The 19451-nt window shown below is 38.6% G+C and overlaps 1 pseudogene; it reads right to left on the reverse strand.

Annotated features, from left to right (window-relative positions):
* LOC127197759 (vomeronasal type-2 receptor 116-like) overlaps window positions 1–19451 on the reverse strand; it is a 44550-nt pseudogene that overhangs the window by 13389 nt on the left and 11710 nt on the right.

The following is a 19451-nucleotide window of genomic DNA, read 5'->3' on the forward strand; positions in this document are numbered from 1 at the left end:
GAAAACAATTTTAAAAGTTGAATTGTTTTAGATATTCCAAAATTTTGGGTCAATAAATACCTTTGAGGACGTCTAGATGCCTCACTAGGGAACAACTTTGAAGCAGATTTTTGGCCTCAGATAAGCTTTCACTCCAGATAGCACCATGTATCGTGGTATACACAATAAATACAGGCAAGTTGGTTTAACCTTCCCATAAACCAAAAATATGACGGAGCTACCTGAACATGTCTAAATTAAGTATAAACCCTAGTGTCTAATTGTACAAACTGTTCTGTTGTACTCCCTTATAACCTGTCACCTTATGGTATGATATGCTGTCATTTTAAATTTACTTTCTTTCTTGGAATGAAAGAAAGATAAAATTATTGTCCTGAATTTACTATAAACTAAGAGAAAACTAGAGATTGTGTAGCCAGGTCAGTCCAAATGGAAAAGACACATATTCTTGTAACTTAGACTCTGTTAAGCTTTATTTCTTGTCAAACTTTGTTATTCTGAACTCACTATGATCTTAGGTAATGGACACATAGAAAAGAAAATTTTAATTTTAAGACGCGTAACCTGTTGTGTTTTAGAACTTATCTGTTTTTTTGTCATTAATTGCTTTTTTTTTCACTATGAGGCAATTCCTTTTCTTAGAAGTAAAAATATGGTGAACAACAAAAAATGGAATTGAAATTAAGATGTTTAACTTCAGCTACATTTTCCTTGGATGTGTGTGTTTGTGTGTGTGTGTGTGTGTTTCGTCTGTATGTCTGTGTATGTGTGTGTGTGCTGTCTAATTCCTATTTCCCTCTTAGTATTTCACTGTGCATTCAGAAATAAGTGAATAGACTCAGGGTTCCCCAACAGCCATCATGTACAAACAGTCATACTTGAGCTTTCCAGAGATCACCACAAAAGAGCCTATCTATAGAGCAAAGTGCCTTTTTTAATGACCCTCTCAGTTTTTTTGCTAGAATCGGCATTTACAGCCCCAGATGTAGGAAACTTGTGGTCAGTTTGAGTTCTCCTCCTTAGCTGCAGTACAGCCAGTCCCTAGAGAAGGAACTCTGGGCCCCTTCCCATCATTCTTCTTTAAATCTTCATTAGTTGCCTGAGATAAAGTCAATGGAGATTCTGCATCCAGTACCAGAAATCCAACCCAGGACTTGCCAGAGCAAAGACAGACATTGGCATCTCACCCACCTGAGGTATGTTGTAGAGTTGTAGCAGTGTAACAATATGGGAAGATGTTGACATTGGTGTTCCTGTGAATGCAGCAAGTGATGTTTTCTTCTCTCCACAGATGTAATTAACCACGGGATTGATGAGCCGTGTTAACCAGAACATGATAAAATCAAAACTATCCTTTTCAGAATGTAAAGTAGAATAAAGATCAAAGCCCAGGGTTGTGTTGGGTAGAAGACAGGGGTTCCTGTTGACCTCCTCAATGGCAAATATCAGGGCCAGAAACACCTGGTAGAGAATAGAGAATTTCTGAGACATCAAATATGGTATTTCCCCAATGCTGACACTGACAACTGGAGGTAATGTATTTGGGGTGTTTTAATTTTCGCAGCAGCTTTGAGTCTGCATAGGACACATGCTTAAGACTGGGTCCATACAATGAAGCCACTGTTAAGAGTAAGTCGTTAAAGTAGGTGTTCTAGAAGGCTCAGTATGTTTTTGGTGTAACCTATCTCTGTACTTACTGGTTACTAGTGGGGATCTTTATATTCTATATGGTTGGCAAAGTTCATTCACATCTTTGCATTGTTTTTGGGTTCATCATGGAAACAAATGTTATGCTTCTGTAGGATTTCTATGAGATATTTACTTGAGGTGGAAAGAGCCCCCATAAATTGGTCATCAGTATTTCATTGGTTACTGTGACCAACAGAATGAAAAGGAGAAGAAGGAAGCAGCCATATTCTTTGGTCCTGACTGTGATGTAACACCCCCTCTGACTCCTAAATATCTCCCCTGCACTAACATAGAAATACATGCCACAGTGTCATCTAAATCAAAACGGTATTTCCTTTACTTGATTTTTGTGACTATCTGATGCACAAGAAGTTAAACACAACACACACACACACCACACACACACACACACACCATAACAACAACATGCTATCATTATATTGAAAACTGACAAAACAAAAGTGCATTTTACCCCACTGAAATATTCATCTGGGTGAGAAAATAAACTTTTTATCAGTCTTTTGAGGCAGTGACGAAATCTAACAGACATTCTATTCATAAGAACTGTGTAAGTATTAATAAAAATTTAGGAAAATCTTTTCAAATTGATCAAAAAACCATTAATGAGAGTCAGGGAATGAGAAACTATCTATGTTGGATACTGTGAATTGTTTATTATGGTGGCTGTATATTGATGTATGAATAAATCTCCAAGGATCATTTTCCTGAGAATATATTTACTTTTATGAGAGGTCAAAGCAGTGAGATTGTCACAACACACCTTTGTAAATTGCATTGGCCATTGTATCATCTCCTCAGATAAGAGAACCTGACCTTGGGGACATTTGGAGAAAAAGTCCTACTTTGACCTTTAATCCCATACCTTGGGAAATTCCAAATATGAAAATGTCATACTCTGAATCTAAGTCTCTTCTCCCATCCATTAGGATGTCACCCTCTCACGCGATCTTCCTAGGGTGTTCTTTAGGAAATGAAGGAGCTAGAAAGATGCAGGGACATATGTTGAAAGTCAATCTGAGAACTGAAAACATTTTCTTAAGTCATATAAAGAATCTCAGTGGCACAACCATATCCACTGGAAATGGTGAATGCCATGAAGCCAGCACAGCTGTTGTCTTGTTAGGTCCTGCTGTAGGGTGTGGCTGGCAGGGCCATCCCTCACTATGGGCAGGGCGTTCCCCTCCTCAGAGATTCACTATATCAATGAGAAAGTTGGTTCTATGTCCCCCCAATTCCCCTCTCACCCCTCTCTTTCCCTCCTGGTCCTGTAACGCTTCCAAAACACCTATATTTAGATTATAGCTTTCTGGGCCAATTATCTCATTGTGTTTATTTAATCATCATCATTTTCACAAAGCTGAACCCAATGCTATGATCCCTGTTGTTCTGTGTTTTTCAAGTTTTATCCTCTGTATATTACATTTTGAGGACATTTGCAATTATGACACATTTGATGTCTTTTCCTGAGAAAATTATTCTGGGTTTTTTAGAAAAGGTAAATGTAGAAAGATACCTTTTGTGTTTTGACAATATTAAAGCACGAGTCACTAATAAATACAAATGGCCTATAAAAAGATAGAATTGAAGGTGGACATCTGGCAGCGAAAGGATCCTGGATATCAGGTATAAAGATTGAGGTGAAGATGTGAGGACAGCTGCTTGATACTGAGCAGAGGTAAGCAACATGTGCCAGAATATAGATTAGTATAATAGATTAATTTAGGTTAGATTAGTCAGAGAAGAGCCAAGCATAGGCCAAAACGTGTAAAATAATTTTAATGTCTGAGTGTTTTTCCTACAGCATTTGGCCTGGAAAACGCCCGCCCCAACACATATACATACCGTTCATGGACAACAAATCCAAACTAACTTGTTAAAAGCCAGGACAGAGAGAGAAACTTCACACACCCTCGCAACCCCCGCCCCCCCCCAAAAAAAGGTTCAAAGCTATGTTTTTTAAGTGGCCTGAAGCAATAAGCTTCTGAAAATAGTGGCACCAACAGGTCCAGAAAAAGCAGCTGGAAACAAGATTTTTTCTAACTGAAAAAGCTGGAAAGGAGCAGCAAATTGCAGAGTAAAAGCAGAACGCAGCCTCTTTAAACAAAGCTCTGGTTATCCATTTTTAAAAAGCTGCTATATTATTGGAGTGGTCGTGACACATGGCCAGTGGGTAGTGGTCAGAGCTGTGCAGCCATCTCTCCACGAGTCCCAGTCACAGCCATCAGAGGCCACTTTATCGGAGCAACCAGCAGAGCAGCAGGATCCCACTGAGAAGCCCACAAACAGGTCGAAACATTGCAGGACCACCCCCTTCCTACTGGTAGGTCAGGACAAGAGACTCACCCTTTAAGGCTTGACCTCTGTTCAAGAAGGACAGCTTGTGCATGACAAGCACAGCACAGCACAGGAAGCTGGGTCCAAGTTCATACCAGGAAGACACAAAAAAAATCCTGACTCAGCAGCGGCTCAAACAACACACACACCACAAACACAACACACACACACACCACACACACAAACAAAACAAAACAAACCCCAAAACTAAACTAACATTAAACTCGTGTTTTGCTTGATGGATGCTTACATTAAAAGGATTAGTTACAAGTTGTAATGATTTTATTATGGAAAAAACAAGTAGAGAAACAGACTCATGGTTTATCTTTCCCTTTCCTATCCTTTCTTTCGTTAGTATTGGGAAAGGGGTTCCGAAGCAATGGGGGCAGGAATTAGGAAATAATATAGGATTAAATAGGAAAAAAGGGGTAGATCATTGAATCTGTTCTTAAACCAAAAGTCATTTTATGAACTGATAATCTAACACGGCTCTAATATTTTCTATGTTGAATATAAACTAAGGTTATTATTGTTTTAATAGTCTGGAATTTTGTACCTTGATACTGAATTATGGTTAATTTTTATACTGTGGTAGAGATTATTGTATATTGATAAAATTAAGGTTTTTTGATACACATATGCACATATGTTTCAACTTTTATATAACATATTGGATCTATGCAATTGATTCATAAAGAGAAGTTTACTTCCAGTCCTTTTAAAAGCTGCTATAGAAACTCTTTAGGATAATTAGGTAATGCAAGTTAATAGTCAATCAATTTCATGATCATGTCAGATACTAGTTCAGCGTTATCACATAATACTACCTAGGCTAAACACATAGTAAGTAGCAGAAAGAGCCATTTGTGTATTCAGATATATCTATAGAAAGGGTAGAGAATTATTAAGCACTATATAATATGTGCAAAATATACAGATGGTCTTCAAAGGCCTCAGAGACCAGCCTTAAATTGCATTTAAAAATGTTTTATTATTTTTAAGGCTTTTCTGAATAAGGAAATATCTCAGTTGCTGGCAGCACCCACTTTGACATGAAAGAAGATGAGAACATTGAAGAACCCTTAGGAGTTTGCTTAAAAAATGGCAAGTTGCAACTAAGCAAAGATATGTACTTACCCACGGCAGCAACAATGGGCAGGACTGGACAAGGCAAAGTCAACTGCTAAGCCCAGTCAAAAGACAGAATAAGCAAGTCCTTCCTAATTCTTGCTTCCGAAATAGGTCTGTCAGATATTCGGCAAGAAGGCTGAAGATGGTGTTTCAACACATACATAAATTCTGGGTGACTACCAAGGCAGTCAGCTGTCTGTCAATTCTCTATATGTAAACTGCTTGCTTATACTTCTTACACACTAAGGTATATTTGTTCGCAAGCCTTGACGGGGGGTCGAAAACTTGACAGTTACAGATCCAAATTAAGCTTAATATTTAGAATTAGGAAGAAATTTTTAGGCCAAAATTTAGGTTGTTAAATAAGAGCAATAATAAATACTAGCGGCACCAAACAGGACAATACGTGCAGTAAACTCAACCCCTACCCAGATCTAACTGATATCACAACACACAGGAAGATATTACCTGCCAGTGGAAGAATACATCTCTTCCCCATTAGAATATTGCGGTGTCTGTATTTGTGACGATCATCTCATGAAGACTGTAGCCACAGCATACACAGCATTGTATATATATAACTCTCCCACTCATGCTGTGTCAAAAATATGTCGGGGGCAGTAAACCAAAGAAGCATTTGGTGGGCAGTTCTCCAAATTTGACAGTGAAACCCATAAAGTGAGCAGTTGAAGAATAAGCCCAAACTTAGGAAGAAAAGTGTCTTCTGGGTATTGTAGCAGTAAGTTTGTGAAGAAAATTGTAAATCCAACCATCTCTTCATGGTGGTGGGAAAATACGAGACTTCCATGAAGTAGCCTACCATGAAATAATCATAATGGTTGTCAACATCCCATGGAAAGTTCAAGACCAGACTTTCCATGTCACTAAGAGTTTTGCAAGTGAAACATTAAACCTTGTGAAGAAACAATGTTCCCATAAATAACTATCACATTGCTGATGATTCAGAAGGATCTCAGATTTTCCCCCAATTATTGGAGTCTATATATGAAGTGGTAGGGATACTTCACAAACTCAATACAGATGCTACGGTTGTCCATATTTTCTCTCAATTCTGAAAGAAACTGAGTCCCTTGTGGTCATCTTGGAGGATCAGACCAACCCAGGACCAGCGAAATTAAGCAGCAAAGAGACTATGGCAAGTGAGAGATGTGTGTCCTGGGAGCCATCGGATAGAGAGAAGGAAACTGACCTGGGTCATTCAAGGTAAAATCGAAAGGCCCAAAAGTGAGCTGAAGAGAGAACACAATGGGAAACCAGAGAAAGAACACTGGCAGACAAACACATACTCAGTCTTGAATCAATAGACGGAAACAGTCATGATGAGAATGGGATTGTAATTTTAAAAACAAATCCAATACTGTGTTTTTTCACAAAAATTGCAGACAGTGTTCAGTTTAAATACTCTGGCAGTTCTCATCCACCTCTCCTTCCTTTCAATTGCAAGTACTGGAAAGGTGATATACAAGTACTCTTTATACTTTTTTTGGGTACTGACATCAAAGTATTTTGGTTGTTCACCTAGAAGTAATTGTAGCCTTAGGCCTAGTCCTTAAAACCTCTAGACGTCATACTAATTAATTAGGCTTAGAATGAGTTCAACCTCTGAGTCTTCCTGCAAATAAGCTCACTTTTCTTGGTTCATTCTGAATTCTTTATGACCTCTTACGGAATTCTTTCAGGTGTTTCTGGCTCAAAAAATCCGGACAGTAAGCCCCCATTGCTGAAGACAACACAACACAATGCATTGAACACGGAGAGGTCAAAATGGTACTACATGTTACCCTTAAACCCATGTTCCTCTGCTGTGACACAGAAAGGCACTCTATGGGCTGCTAATAGATGGGCATCAACACCAATCCAATCACAGAATTTTGGATCTACATTTAGTCCTGCCTGCAAAATATGCTAAGGTAAAGGTGGCACAAACCTTGAGGTAGTAACCAATCAATGTCTGAGTTGATGCAAGGTCTACTCCATGAGACTAGAGACTGGACAACCCAGAGTCCTTGAATAAAAGCGAAATTACTGGGCACGAAAATGACTCTTAATCATATTCAAACATACTCATAAATCAGAGTCTATTTATTCCATCATCACAGTGGCTCCTCCGTTCCTCCTGAAGAAGAAGCTAACAAACGCAGAGACCCATATCCAGATATTGGAGAGAGAGAGAGAGAGAGAGAGAGAGAGAGAGAGAGAGAGAGAGAGAGAGAGAGAGAGAGAGAGAGAGAGAGAGAAAGACAGACAGACAGACAGACAGACCAGAACAGGACAGAGACAGAGAGAGAGAGACAGAGAGAGAGACAGAGACAGAGAGAGAGACAGAGAGAGACAGAGACAGAGAGAGAGAGAGAGAGAGAGAGAGAGAGAGAGAGAGTTTGGAACACACAGCTAAAATGAGAGGTCCTTATCTATCCATTCCTCTCAGGAGTAGGGAACATAATAAAAGATGAAGCAGAAGGAGTAGGGGAGATAGAGGGGAAATAGGACACTAGAAGAACATGGCTGTCTAAAAACAACTAAACAACTCATTTGTGAACACACAGAGAATAAAACAGGAATCCCAAGACCAACACTGGCCTAGACTAGGTCCCTGTGTATATGCTACATCTTCCTGTTTAGTCCTTTATGAGACTCCTGAATGTGTACACAAGTGAGTCTGATTCTTATGCACTCAGTTGGGATTTATTTTTCTGTTGTCTTCTCTTCTGCAACGTCAATATGATGTTTTTGTTTTTAACTTCTTTTATTTTGTTATATTATTTTATATTTCTATATACTAGGTATAGGTGGATATTTGCCAACATAGATGTCCTCTGAGGAACTCCATCCAGTGGTGGGATCAAGATAGATGCGGGGACTCACTTCTGGACTCTGCGTGGTATTAAAGAATGGGAGGGTGAAAGGACTAAGAGGGTTCAGGGATCCCACAAAGAGATCATCAAGGCTGGCAGATCTGGACCTGGGGAACCTGTACAAACTGAGGCACCAATGAAGGACAATGCATTACAGTGAACTTAGACTCCCTTTTCAGATATAGCCAATGCACAGCTCATTCTCCATGCTTGTGGGGAGAGTGGGGATTGCCTCACAGATGAACTCTGTTGCCCCCAATTTGATCACTTCCCCTAGGTGAGAAAGTACTGCAGGCACACAAAGGCAGGGCAAACAAGCTATCTGGATGAGAACAGATAGGCTATGGTCATATAGTGAGGAAGGGGATCTCCTTCTGTAGAAGTCTACGGGAGGGGAAGAGGAGAGCAGAGGGAGTGAGAATGGAAATGGGAAGATGCAAGAGAGGGCATAACAATCAGGATGTAATGTGGATAAACTATAATATAAAATTTAAAAGCCTATTGTTTTATGAGAGACAGATAAGGAGTGCCTTTCTGATTTAAAAAAAAAAAGGAGATAGGAAGAAACTGGGAGAAGTGTATGGAGAGGAAAATATATTCAGATTATGTTGTATGAGAGAAAAGTGTATGTTTAATTAAAGGGAGACATATTAAAAAAAGAACATACTACAGGAAATCTATCTTCAGTTAAACAAATGAAACAGTCATGATGAAATAAATTATATGTAATAGTGAAATAAATACAACTCTTCAGTCACCTACTGTGTAAAAATTTAAACCTGTACAGGGAATAATCAGAAAGAGAATGTCAGAAATCCAAGCTTTAATAGAACGCTACATGTGATTGAGCATGGCTTGAAAACATAAAGAAATGTGACAAACACTGTGTTCTTGGTGAAATGAAGCACACTGCTAATTTTAGTGCAAAATAGGTCACCTGAGGGAGCAGTGTCTGCAATAGAACAACAATGTAAGTCAAGATGGTTTCAGTGTCTAGGCTGTGTCTCTTCAAAGGAAGGAAAAGTAACAGCAATGCTCAAATTTTATAGTCAAGGAACAAAAGTTTATCTCTTACTTCTCTTCCATCCCTCTCCTTTTGCTTAAGTACTGCAGACTCCTGTGATCAAGTCTGAGAGTGCTCTGTAAAGCAGAATTTACCTGTCTCATTTGAAATCTCATTGTCTGCACAAGGAGTGCAATCAAAGCAGCAGGCAGCCTTGCCTTCCTGGGCAGCTTTCCTGAATCCAGGCCTACAGCTCTCACTGCACACAGACTGAGGGATCTGAGCGAAATAACAGCTATTAGAAAATGCTCTGGACATTTGTGAAAATTTAGAGAAATAGAGAATTTCTGAGTATCATCAAATAGTTATTTCCCCAATGCTTACACTGACAACTGGAGGTAATGTATTTTGGTGTGTTTAATTTTCGCAGCAGCTTTGAGTCTGCATAGGACACATGCTTAAGACTTGGTCCAATACAATGAAGCCACTGTTAAGAGTAAGTCGTTAAAGTAGTGTTCTAGAAGGCTGCAGTATGTCTTTTGGTGTACCTATCTTTGTACTTACTGGTTACTAGTGGGGACTTTTATATTCTATATGGTTGGCAAAGTTCATTCACATCTTTGCATTGTTTGGGTTCATCATGGAAACAAATGTTATGCTTCTGTGAGGATTTCTATGAGATATTTACTTGAGGTGGAAAGAGCCACCATAAATTGGTCATCAGTATTTCATTGGTTACTGTGACCAACAGAATGAAAAGGAGATAGAAGGAAGCAGCCATATTCTTTGGTCTCTGACTGTGATGTAATCACCCCCTCTGACTCCTAAAATATTCTCCCTGCACTAACATAGAAATACATGCTCACAGTGTCATCTAAATCAAAACTGTATTTCCTTTACTTGATTTTGTCGACTATCTGATGCAGCAAAGCAAGTATAACACACACACACACACACACACACACACACACACACACACTCATACACACAACATGCTATCCTATTTATTGAAAACTGACAAAACAAAAGTGCCATTTTACCCCCACTGAAATTTATTCATCTGGGTGAGAAAAATAAACTTTTTATCAGTCTTTTGAGGCAGTGACTGAAATCTAACAGACATTCTATTCATAAGAACTGTGTAAGTATTAATAAAAATTTAGGAAAATCTTTTCAAATTGATCAAAAACCATTAATGAGAGTCAGGGAATGAGAAACTAGTCTATGTTGGATATCCTGTGAATTGTTTATTATTGGTGGCTGTATATTGATTGGTATGATATGAATCTCCAAGGATCATTTTCCTGAGAATTATATTTACTTTTATGAGAGGTCAAAGCAGTGAGATATGTCACAACACACCTTTGTAAATTGCATTGGCCATTGTATCATCTCCTCAGATAAAGAGAACTGCTGACCTTGGGGAACATTTGGAGAAAAAGTTCCTACTTTGACCTTTAATCCCATACCCTTTGGGAAATTCCAAATATTGAAAATGTCATACTCTGAATCTAAGTCTCTTCTCCCATCCATTAGGATGTCACCTCTCACGCGATCTTTCCGTAGGGTGTTCTTTAGGAAATGAAGGAGCTAGAAGAGATGCAGGGACATATGTTGAAGTCAATCTGAGAACTGAAAACATTTTCTTAAGTCATATAAAGAATCTCAGTTGGCACAACCATATCCACTGGAAATGGTGAATGCCATGAAGGCAGCACAGCTGTTTGTCATTGTTAGGTCCTGCTGTAGGGTGTGGCTGGCAGGGCCATCCCTCTACATAGGGGCAGGGCTTCCCCTCTCTCAGAGATTCACTATATCAATGAGAAAGTTTGGTTCTATGTCCCCCCAATTCCCCACCTCTCTACCCTATCTCTTTCCCTTCCTGGTCCTGTAACGCTTCCAAAACACCTATATTTATATTATAGCTTTCTGGCCAATTATCTCATTGTGTTTATTTAATCATTCATCATTTTCACAAAGCTGAACCCAATGCTATGATCCCTGTTGTTCTGTGTTTTTCAAGTTTTATCCTCTGTATATTACATTTTGAGGACATTTTGCATTATGACACATTTGATGTCTTTTCCTGAGAAAATTATTTCTGGGTTTTTTAGAAAAGGCCTAAATGTAGAAAGAATACCTTTTGTTTTGTACAATTAAACGCCTGTCACTAAAAATACAAATGGCCTATAGAAAAAGATAGAATTGAAGGTGGACATCTGGCAGCCAGAAAGGATTCTGGGATATCTAGGTATTAAAGATTGAAAGGTGAAGATGTGAGGACAGCTGCTTGATACCTGAGCAGAGGTAAGCAGACATGTGCCAGAATATAGATTAGTATAAATAGATTAATTTAAGTTATGAATTAGTCAGAGAAGAGCCAAGCTATATGGCCAGAAACTTGTAAATACATTTTATGTCTGAGTGTTTATTCCTACAGCATTTGGCCTGGGAAACCCCGCCCCCCAACAACATAATGACATACCGTTCATGGGACACAAAATCCAAACTAACTTGTTAAAAGTCCAGGACAGAGAGAGAAACTTCACACACCCTCGCAACCGCCCCCCCCCCCAAAAAAAAGGTTCAAAGCTATGTTTTTTAAAAGTGGCCTGAAGACAATAAGCTTCTGAAAATAGTGGCACCAAGCAGGTCCAGAAAAAGCAGCTGGAAACAAGATTTTTCTAACTAAAAAGCTGGAAAGGAGCAGCAAATTGCAGAGGTAAAGCAGAACTCAGCCTCTTTAAACAAAGCTCTGGTTATCCATTTTTAAAAAGCTGCTATCTTATTGGAGGTGGTCTGTGAACACATGGCTCAGTGGGTAGTGGTCAGAGCTGTGCAGCCATCTCTCCACGAAGTCCAGTCACAGCCATCAGAGTCCACTTTATCTGGAGCAACCAGCAGAGCAGCAGGGATCCCACTGAGAAGCCCACAAACAGGTCGCAACATTGCAGGACCACCCCCTTCCTATCTGGTAGGTCATGACAAGAGGCTTCACCCTTTAAGGCTTGACCTCTGTGTCAGAGAAGGACAGCTGTGCATGACCAAGCACAGCACAGCACAGGAAGCTGGGTCCAAGTTCATACACAGGAAGACACCAAAAAAAATCCTGACTCAGTCAAGCGGCTCAAACACACACACACACACACACACACACACACACACACACACACACATACAAAACAAAACAAACCCCAAAACTAAACTAAACATTTAAACTCGTGTTTTAGTGCTGATGGATGCTTATCATTAAAAGGATTTAGTTACAAGTTGTTAATGATTTTATTACGGAAAAAACAAGTAGAGAAACAGACTCATGGATTTATCTTTCCCTTTCTCTATCCTTTCTTTCGTTAGGTATTGGGAAAGGTGTTCCGAAGCAATGGGGGCAGGAATTAGGAATAATATAGGATTAATAGGAAAAAAGGGGTAGATCATTGAATCTGTTCTTAAACCAAAAGTCATTTTATGAACTGATAATCTAACACTGCTCTAATATTTTCTATGTTGATATAAACTAAGGTTATTATTGTTTATAATAGTCTGGAATTTTGTACCTTGATACTGAATTATGGTTAATTTTTATACTGTGGTAGAGATTATTGTATATTGATAAAAATTAAGGTTATTTTGATACACATATGCACATATGTTTCAACTTTTATATAACATATTGGATCTATGCAATTGATTCATAAAGAGAAGGTTTACTTCCAGTCCTTTTAAAAGCTGCTATTAGAAACTCTTTAGGATAATTAGGTAATGCAAGTTAATAGTCAATCAAATTCATGATCATGTCAGATACTAGTTCAGCTTATCACATAAATACATATCCTAGGCTAAACACATAGTAAGTAGCTAGAAAGAGCCATTTGTGTATTCAGATATACTATAGAAAGGTAGAGAATTATTAAGCACTATATAAATATGTACAAATATACAGATGGTCTTCAAAGGCCTCAGAGACCAGCCTTAAATTGCATTTAAAAATGTTTTATTATTTTAAGGCTTTTCTGATAATGAAATATCTCAGTTGCTGGCAGCACCCACTTTGACATGAAAGAAGATGATGAACATTGAAGAATCCTCCTTAGGAGTTTGCTTAAAAAATGGCAAGTTGCAACTAAGCAAAGATATGTACTTACTCCATCGGCAGACAATGGGCAGGACTTGGACACAGGCAAAGTCAACTGCTAAGCCCAGTCAAGACAGAATAAGCAAGTCCTTCCTAATTCTTGCTTCAGAAATATGTCTGTCAGATATTCTGGGCAAGAAGGCTGAAGATGGTGTTTCAACACTATACATAAATTCTGGGTGACTACCAAGGCAGTCAGCTGTCTGTCAATTCTCTATATGTAAACTGCTTGCTTATACTTCTTACACACTAAGGTAATATTTTGTTCTCAAGCCTTGACGGGGTCGAAAACTTGACAGTTACAGACTTCAAATTAAGCTTAAATTATTTAGAATTTAGGAAGAAATTTTTAGGCCAAAATTTTAGGTTGTTAAATAAGAGCAATAATAAATACTACGGCACCAACCAAGGACAATACGTGCAGTAAACATCAACCCCTACCCAGATCTAACTGATATCACAACACACAGGAAAGGATATTACCTGCCAGTGGAAGAATATCATCTCTTCCCCATTAGAATATTGCTGTGTCTGTATTTGTTGACGATTCATCTCATGAAGACTGTAGGCCACAGCATACACAGCATTGTATATATTATAACTCTCCTCACTCATGGCTGTGTCAAAAATATGTCTGGGCAGTAAATCCAAAGAAGCATTTGGTGGGCAGTTCTCCAAAATTTGACAGTGAAACCCATAAAGTGAGCAGTTGAAGAATAAAGCCCAAAACTTAGGAAGAAAAGTGTCTTCTGGGTATTTGTAGGGAGTAAGTGTGTGAAGAAAATTGGTAAATCCAACCATCTCTTCATGGTGGTGTGAAAATACGAGACTTCCATGAAGTGAGCCTACCATGAAATAATCATAATGGTTGTCAACATCCCATGGAAAGTTCAAGACCCAGACTTTCCATGTCACTAAGAGTTTTGCAATGTGAAACATTAAACCTTGTGAAGAAACAATGTTCCCATAAATAACTATCACATTTGCTGATGATTTCAGAATGATCTCCAGATTTTCCCCCAAATTATTGGAGTCTATATATGAAGTGGTAGGGATACTATTCACAAACTCAATACAGATGCTACTGTTGTCCATATTTTCTCTCAATTCTGAAAGAAACTGAGTCCCTTTGTGGTCATCTTGGAGGATCAGACCAACCCAGGACCAGCTGAAATGAAGCAGCAAAGAGACTATGGCAAGTGAGAGATGTGTGTCCTTGGGAGCCATCTGATAGAGAGAAGGAAACTGACCTTGGTCATTCAAGGTAGAATCGAAAGGCCCAAAAGTGAGCTGAAGAGAGAACACAATGGGAAACCAGAGAAAGAACACTGGCATCAAACACATACTCAGTCTTGAATCAATAGACGGAAACAGTCATGATGAGAATGGGATTGTAATTTTTAAAATACAAATCCAATACTGTGTTTTTCACAAAAATTGCAGACAAGTGTTCAGTTTAAATACTCTGGCAGTTCTCATCCACCTCTCCTTCCTTTCAATTGCAAGTACTGGAAATGTGGATATATCAAGTACTCTTATACTTTTTTTGGGTACCTGACATCAAAGTATTTTGTTGTTCACCTGAAGTAATTGTAGGCCTCTAGGCCTAGTCCTTAAAACCTCTAGACTTCATACTATCTTAATTAGGCTTAGAATGAGTTCAACCTCTGAGTCTTCCTGCAGAATAAGCTCACTTTTCTTGTTCATTCTGAATTCTTTATGACTCTTACTGAATTCTTTCAGGTGTTCTGGCTCAAACTCCTTTCCATGATGACTGATTCAATCTAGCCTCTCTCTTGTCCTCTGACTGAATTGCTCTGCTTGGCTTCAAACTGACTCTAGCAATCTGTTGTAGTCTTCATGCCAATTCTCTGGCTCCGTTTATCTTCACCTGTGTCTATCTTGTCACCTCCTCAACCTGTCTCTGTAAAATATCTAGATAAATCTGCTCCCCCATCTCCCTGTACCCTGATTCCCTAAGTCCTCTTTTCCTTGGAAGAGTTGAGCATATTTTATCCTGATCCATTCTCATTGCTTTTTTTCCTATGTTCACTCCCTGTCAACTGGTTGCTATTTCTGCCTCCTGACTTGTTGTTGACATTATTTAATCTTGGTTCCAGAAAACTCTTCGATTGAAGAACATGTGAAGGGGTGAGCCACACTACACTAAGAACAGGGTTTTCCAGTACACAATCTTGGGGTTCACATTGTAAGCAAAGAGCCTGCAACAACGTGATTAATTCAAGTGTACCTTTTTTACATTTTTAGACATCTATAACGTCAACATAGGATCCTTGCCTCCTAGTCCCACATGTCACTTGCAAAAGCCATTCTCTTAAAGGAGATAGTTAGGCAAATGAGCTTTCTAGGCTGTGACCAGGTATTTTACAAGGTCTGTACCATGATGCACCCAAAGAATTGCTTCCAGTGTCTTAGTCATTCTGTTAAATGAGTTAAATAGGTGTATGGGATTTCTGGAAAGAATCTATCAATTTCCAAGGTCACCACCATGATGTACCCCAGAAATCCTCCCAGTCTCAGATGTGATGTCAAGAGCCATTCGTTGACATTCAGTAGGCATGAGAACTCTCTGGAAGGGATCTGGTATTCTACAAGTCTGTGTCTTAATGCACCTCAGAATTGCTTCCAATGTCTGACAATTCTGTTAGTTGTGCACTGCTGCATTTTCTCTTCCTGGGTATTGACAAACTGTGCTTGACCAAACTGAGTACCTTATCTTACTGAAAAATGTACTGCTGTTCAGATGAACTAATTCCAGATAATGAAATTCCTGATTTGATGAAAACAATTTTAAAAGTTGAATTGTTTTAGATATTCCAAAATTTTGGGTCAATTAATACCTTTTAGGACGTCTAGATGCCTTACTAGGGAACAACCTTGAAGCAGATTTTTGGCCTCAGATAAGCTTTCACTCCAGATAGCACCATGTATCGTGGTATACACAATAAATACAGGCAAGTTGGTTTAACCTTTCCATAAACCAAAAATATGACGGAGCTACCTGAACATGTCTAAATTAAGTATAAACCCTAATGTCTGAATGTACAAACTGTTCTGTTGTACTCCCTTATAACCTGTCACCTTATGGTATTATATGCTGTCATTTTAAATTTACTTTCTTTCTTGGAATGAAAGAAAGATAAAATTATTGTCCTGAATTTACTATAAACTAAGAGAAAACTAGAGATTGTGTATCCAGGTCGGTCCTAATGGAAAAGACACATATTCTTGTAACTTAGACTCTGTTAAGCTTCAATTCTTGTCAAACTTTGTTATTCTGAAGTCAGTATGATCTTAGGTAATGGTCACATAGAAAAGAAAATTTTAATTTTAAGACGTGTAACCTGTTGTGTTTTAGAACTTATCTGTTTTTTTGTCATTAATTACCTTTTTTTTTTTTACTGTGAGGCAATTCCTTTTCTTAGAAGTAAAAAGATGGTGAACAACAAAAAATGGAATTGAAATTAAAATGTTTAACTTCAACTACATTTTCCTTGGATGTGTGTGTGTGTGTGTGTGTGTGTGTGTGTCTGTCTGTGTATATGTGTGTGTTTGTGTGTGTCTGTATGTCTGTGTATGTGTGTGTGTGTGTGTGTGTGTGTCTGTGTCTGTCTGTGTATATGTGTGTGTTTGTGTGTGTCTGTATGTCTGTGTGTGTGTGTGTGTGTGTGTGTGTGTGTGTGTGTCTATGTTGTCTAATTTCTATTCCTTCTTAGTATTTCACTGTGGATTAAGAAATGAGTGAACAGACTCAGGGTTCCCCAACAGCCATCATGTACAAACAGTCATACTTGAGCTTTCCCGAGATCTCCACAAAAGAGCCTATCTATAGAGCAAAGCGCCTCCTTTAATGACTCTCTCAGTTTTATTGCTAGAATCTGCATTTACAGCCCCAGATGTAGGAAACTTGTGGTCAGTTTGGGTTCTCCTCCTTAGCTGCAGTACAGCCAGTCCCTAGAGAAGGAACTCCGGGCTCCCTACCATCATTCTTTTTTATTTTTTTTATTTTTATTTTTTTTATTAATTTATTCTTGTTACATCTCAATGTTTATCCCATCCCTTGTATCCTCCCATTCCTCCCCCCCATTTTCCCATTATTCCCCTCCCCTATGACTGTTCCTGAGGGGGATTACGTCCCCCTGTATATTCTCATAGGGTATCAAGTCTCTTCTTGGCTACTTGCTGTCCTTCCTCTGAGTGCCACCAGGTCTCCCCCTCCAGGGGACATGGTCAAATGTGAGGCACCAGAGTACGTGAGAAAGTCGTATCACACTCTCCACTCAACTGTGGAGAATATTCTGACCATTGGCTAGATCTGGGTAGGGGTTTAAAGTTTACCTCCTGTATTGTCCTTGGCTGGTGCCTTAGTTTGAGCGGGACCCCTGGGCCCAAATCTGCCTATCATATTGTTCTACTTGTAGATTTCTAGGACCCTCTGGATCCTTTTATTTTGCTGTTCTCCCATGCGTCTCTCATTTAGAGTCCCAATAGGATGCCTTCCCCTCTCTCCCAGTTTCCTGGTAAGTGAAGGCTTTTTGGGACATGCCCCTTGGGCTAGTATGCAGATATAAGTGAGTATATACCATTTGATTCTTTCTGCTTCTGGGTTAACCCACTCATTATGATCATTTCTACCTCAATCCATTTATCCACAAATTTCAGGAATTCCTTGTTTTTAATAGCTGAGTAGTATTCCATAGTGTATATGTACCACAGTTTCTTTATCCACTCTTCTACTGAGGGACACTTAGGCTGTTTCCATGTTCTGGCTATTATGAATAAGGCTGCTCTGAACATGGTTGAGCAAATATTCTTGTTGTGTGCTGGAGCATCTTCTGGGTATATTCCAAGGAGTGGAATAGCTGGGTCTTGAGGAAGCCCTATTCCCATTTTCCATCATTCTTCTTTAAATCCTCATTAGTTGCCTGAGATAAAGTCAATGGAGATTCTGCATCCAGTACCAGAAATCCAACCCTTGACTTGCCAGAGCAAAGACAGACATTGGCATCTCACCCACCTGAGGTATGTTGTAGAGTTGTAGCAGTGTAACAATATAGGAAGCTGTTGCCATTGGTGTTCCTGTGAATGCAGCAAGTGATGATTTCTTCTCTCCACAGATGTAATTAACAATAGGATTGATGGCCTGTGTTAACCAGCTCATGACAAAATCAAAACTCTCCCTTTCATTATGTAAAATAGAATAAAGATCAAAGCCCAGAGTTGTGTTGGGTAGAAGATAGGGGTTCCTGTTGACCTCCTCAATGGCAAATATCAGGGCCAGAAACACCTGATAGTTCTTAAAATTATACCTGCACAAATTCCATAAAATTACAAAATTACACAGTATAAAGTCATAGACCACAGAACCTTCCTATTTAATGCAATATCTTTTATAATTAAAATGCCAATATTTTTAAAAAATCCAGTTTTTAATATCTTTCCATGAATAGCTAGAATTAGAAGGACATGTAATTAAACATGATTAAGTAAGATTCTACAGTATTAGCACTCATTAATTATGAGCTCTGGGACTTTAATTTGTTATTAAATTGCTTTCTTTATCTTTTGTGGGCAAAAACCACCTGTCCATGAATAAGAAATTAGAGTATGACAAAACAGCAGAACTTTGATGTCTGGATCTCTGACCTTCAGCCTCTACAATTATAAAAATAATGAGCTTTTCATCCTCCAATCACATGTTTTCTGTGTCAATCTCCTATTTAAAAATAGCACAAAGTAAACTCAAATAATAAATGTGCATAGTTTTCATCTCTATGATTTGTTTTTTATGCTGTGTCCTAGAATATAATATGTAGAGAGTTCTGGTCTTGAATTCATGGAGATATTCCTGCCTCTGATTCTTCTTTGGTTTAATTAATTCAGGTGAACCTCAATCCAAATTTATTTTCCTTTGTGTATATTTGTGAGCTGTGTGAATTTATTCTGTGACTATGTACATAAACAAGTCCATGAACATCAATAACTAAGAGTGCAAGACAGAGAAGGACAGTTAGTGTCAGTCCAAACTGTCCACGTTATTTCACAAAGTTTCTCTTGACCAGTTAAATTAAATATCGACAGACTGACTGATGGACTGACTCATTTGATTGGTTTAGACAGAGTTTGACCATGTAGTCAACACTCTGTAACCAATCTGGACTTGAAATTACTAAGATTATTTCTGCCACCCCTTCTTCAGTGCTATGAAAACGAGAGAATAGCACATCAACTGACACCACAT

This window comes from Acomys russatus, chromosome 13 (assembly GCF_903995435.1).
Source record: "Acomys russatus chromosome 13, mAcoRus1.1, whole genome shotgun sequence".
NCBI classification, from domain to species: Eukaryota; Metazoa; Chordata; class Mammalia; order Rodentia; family Muridae; genus Acomys; species Acomys russatus.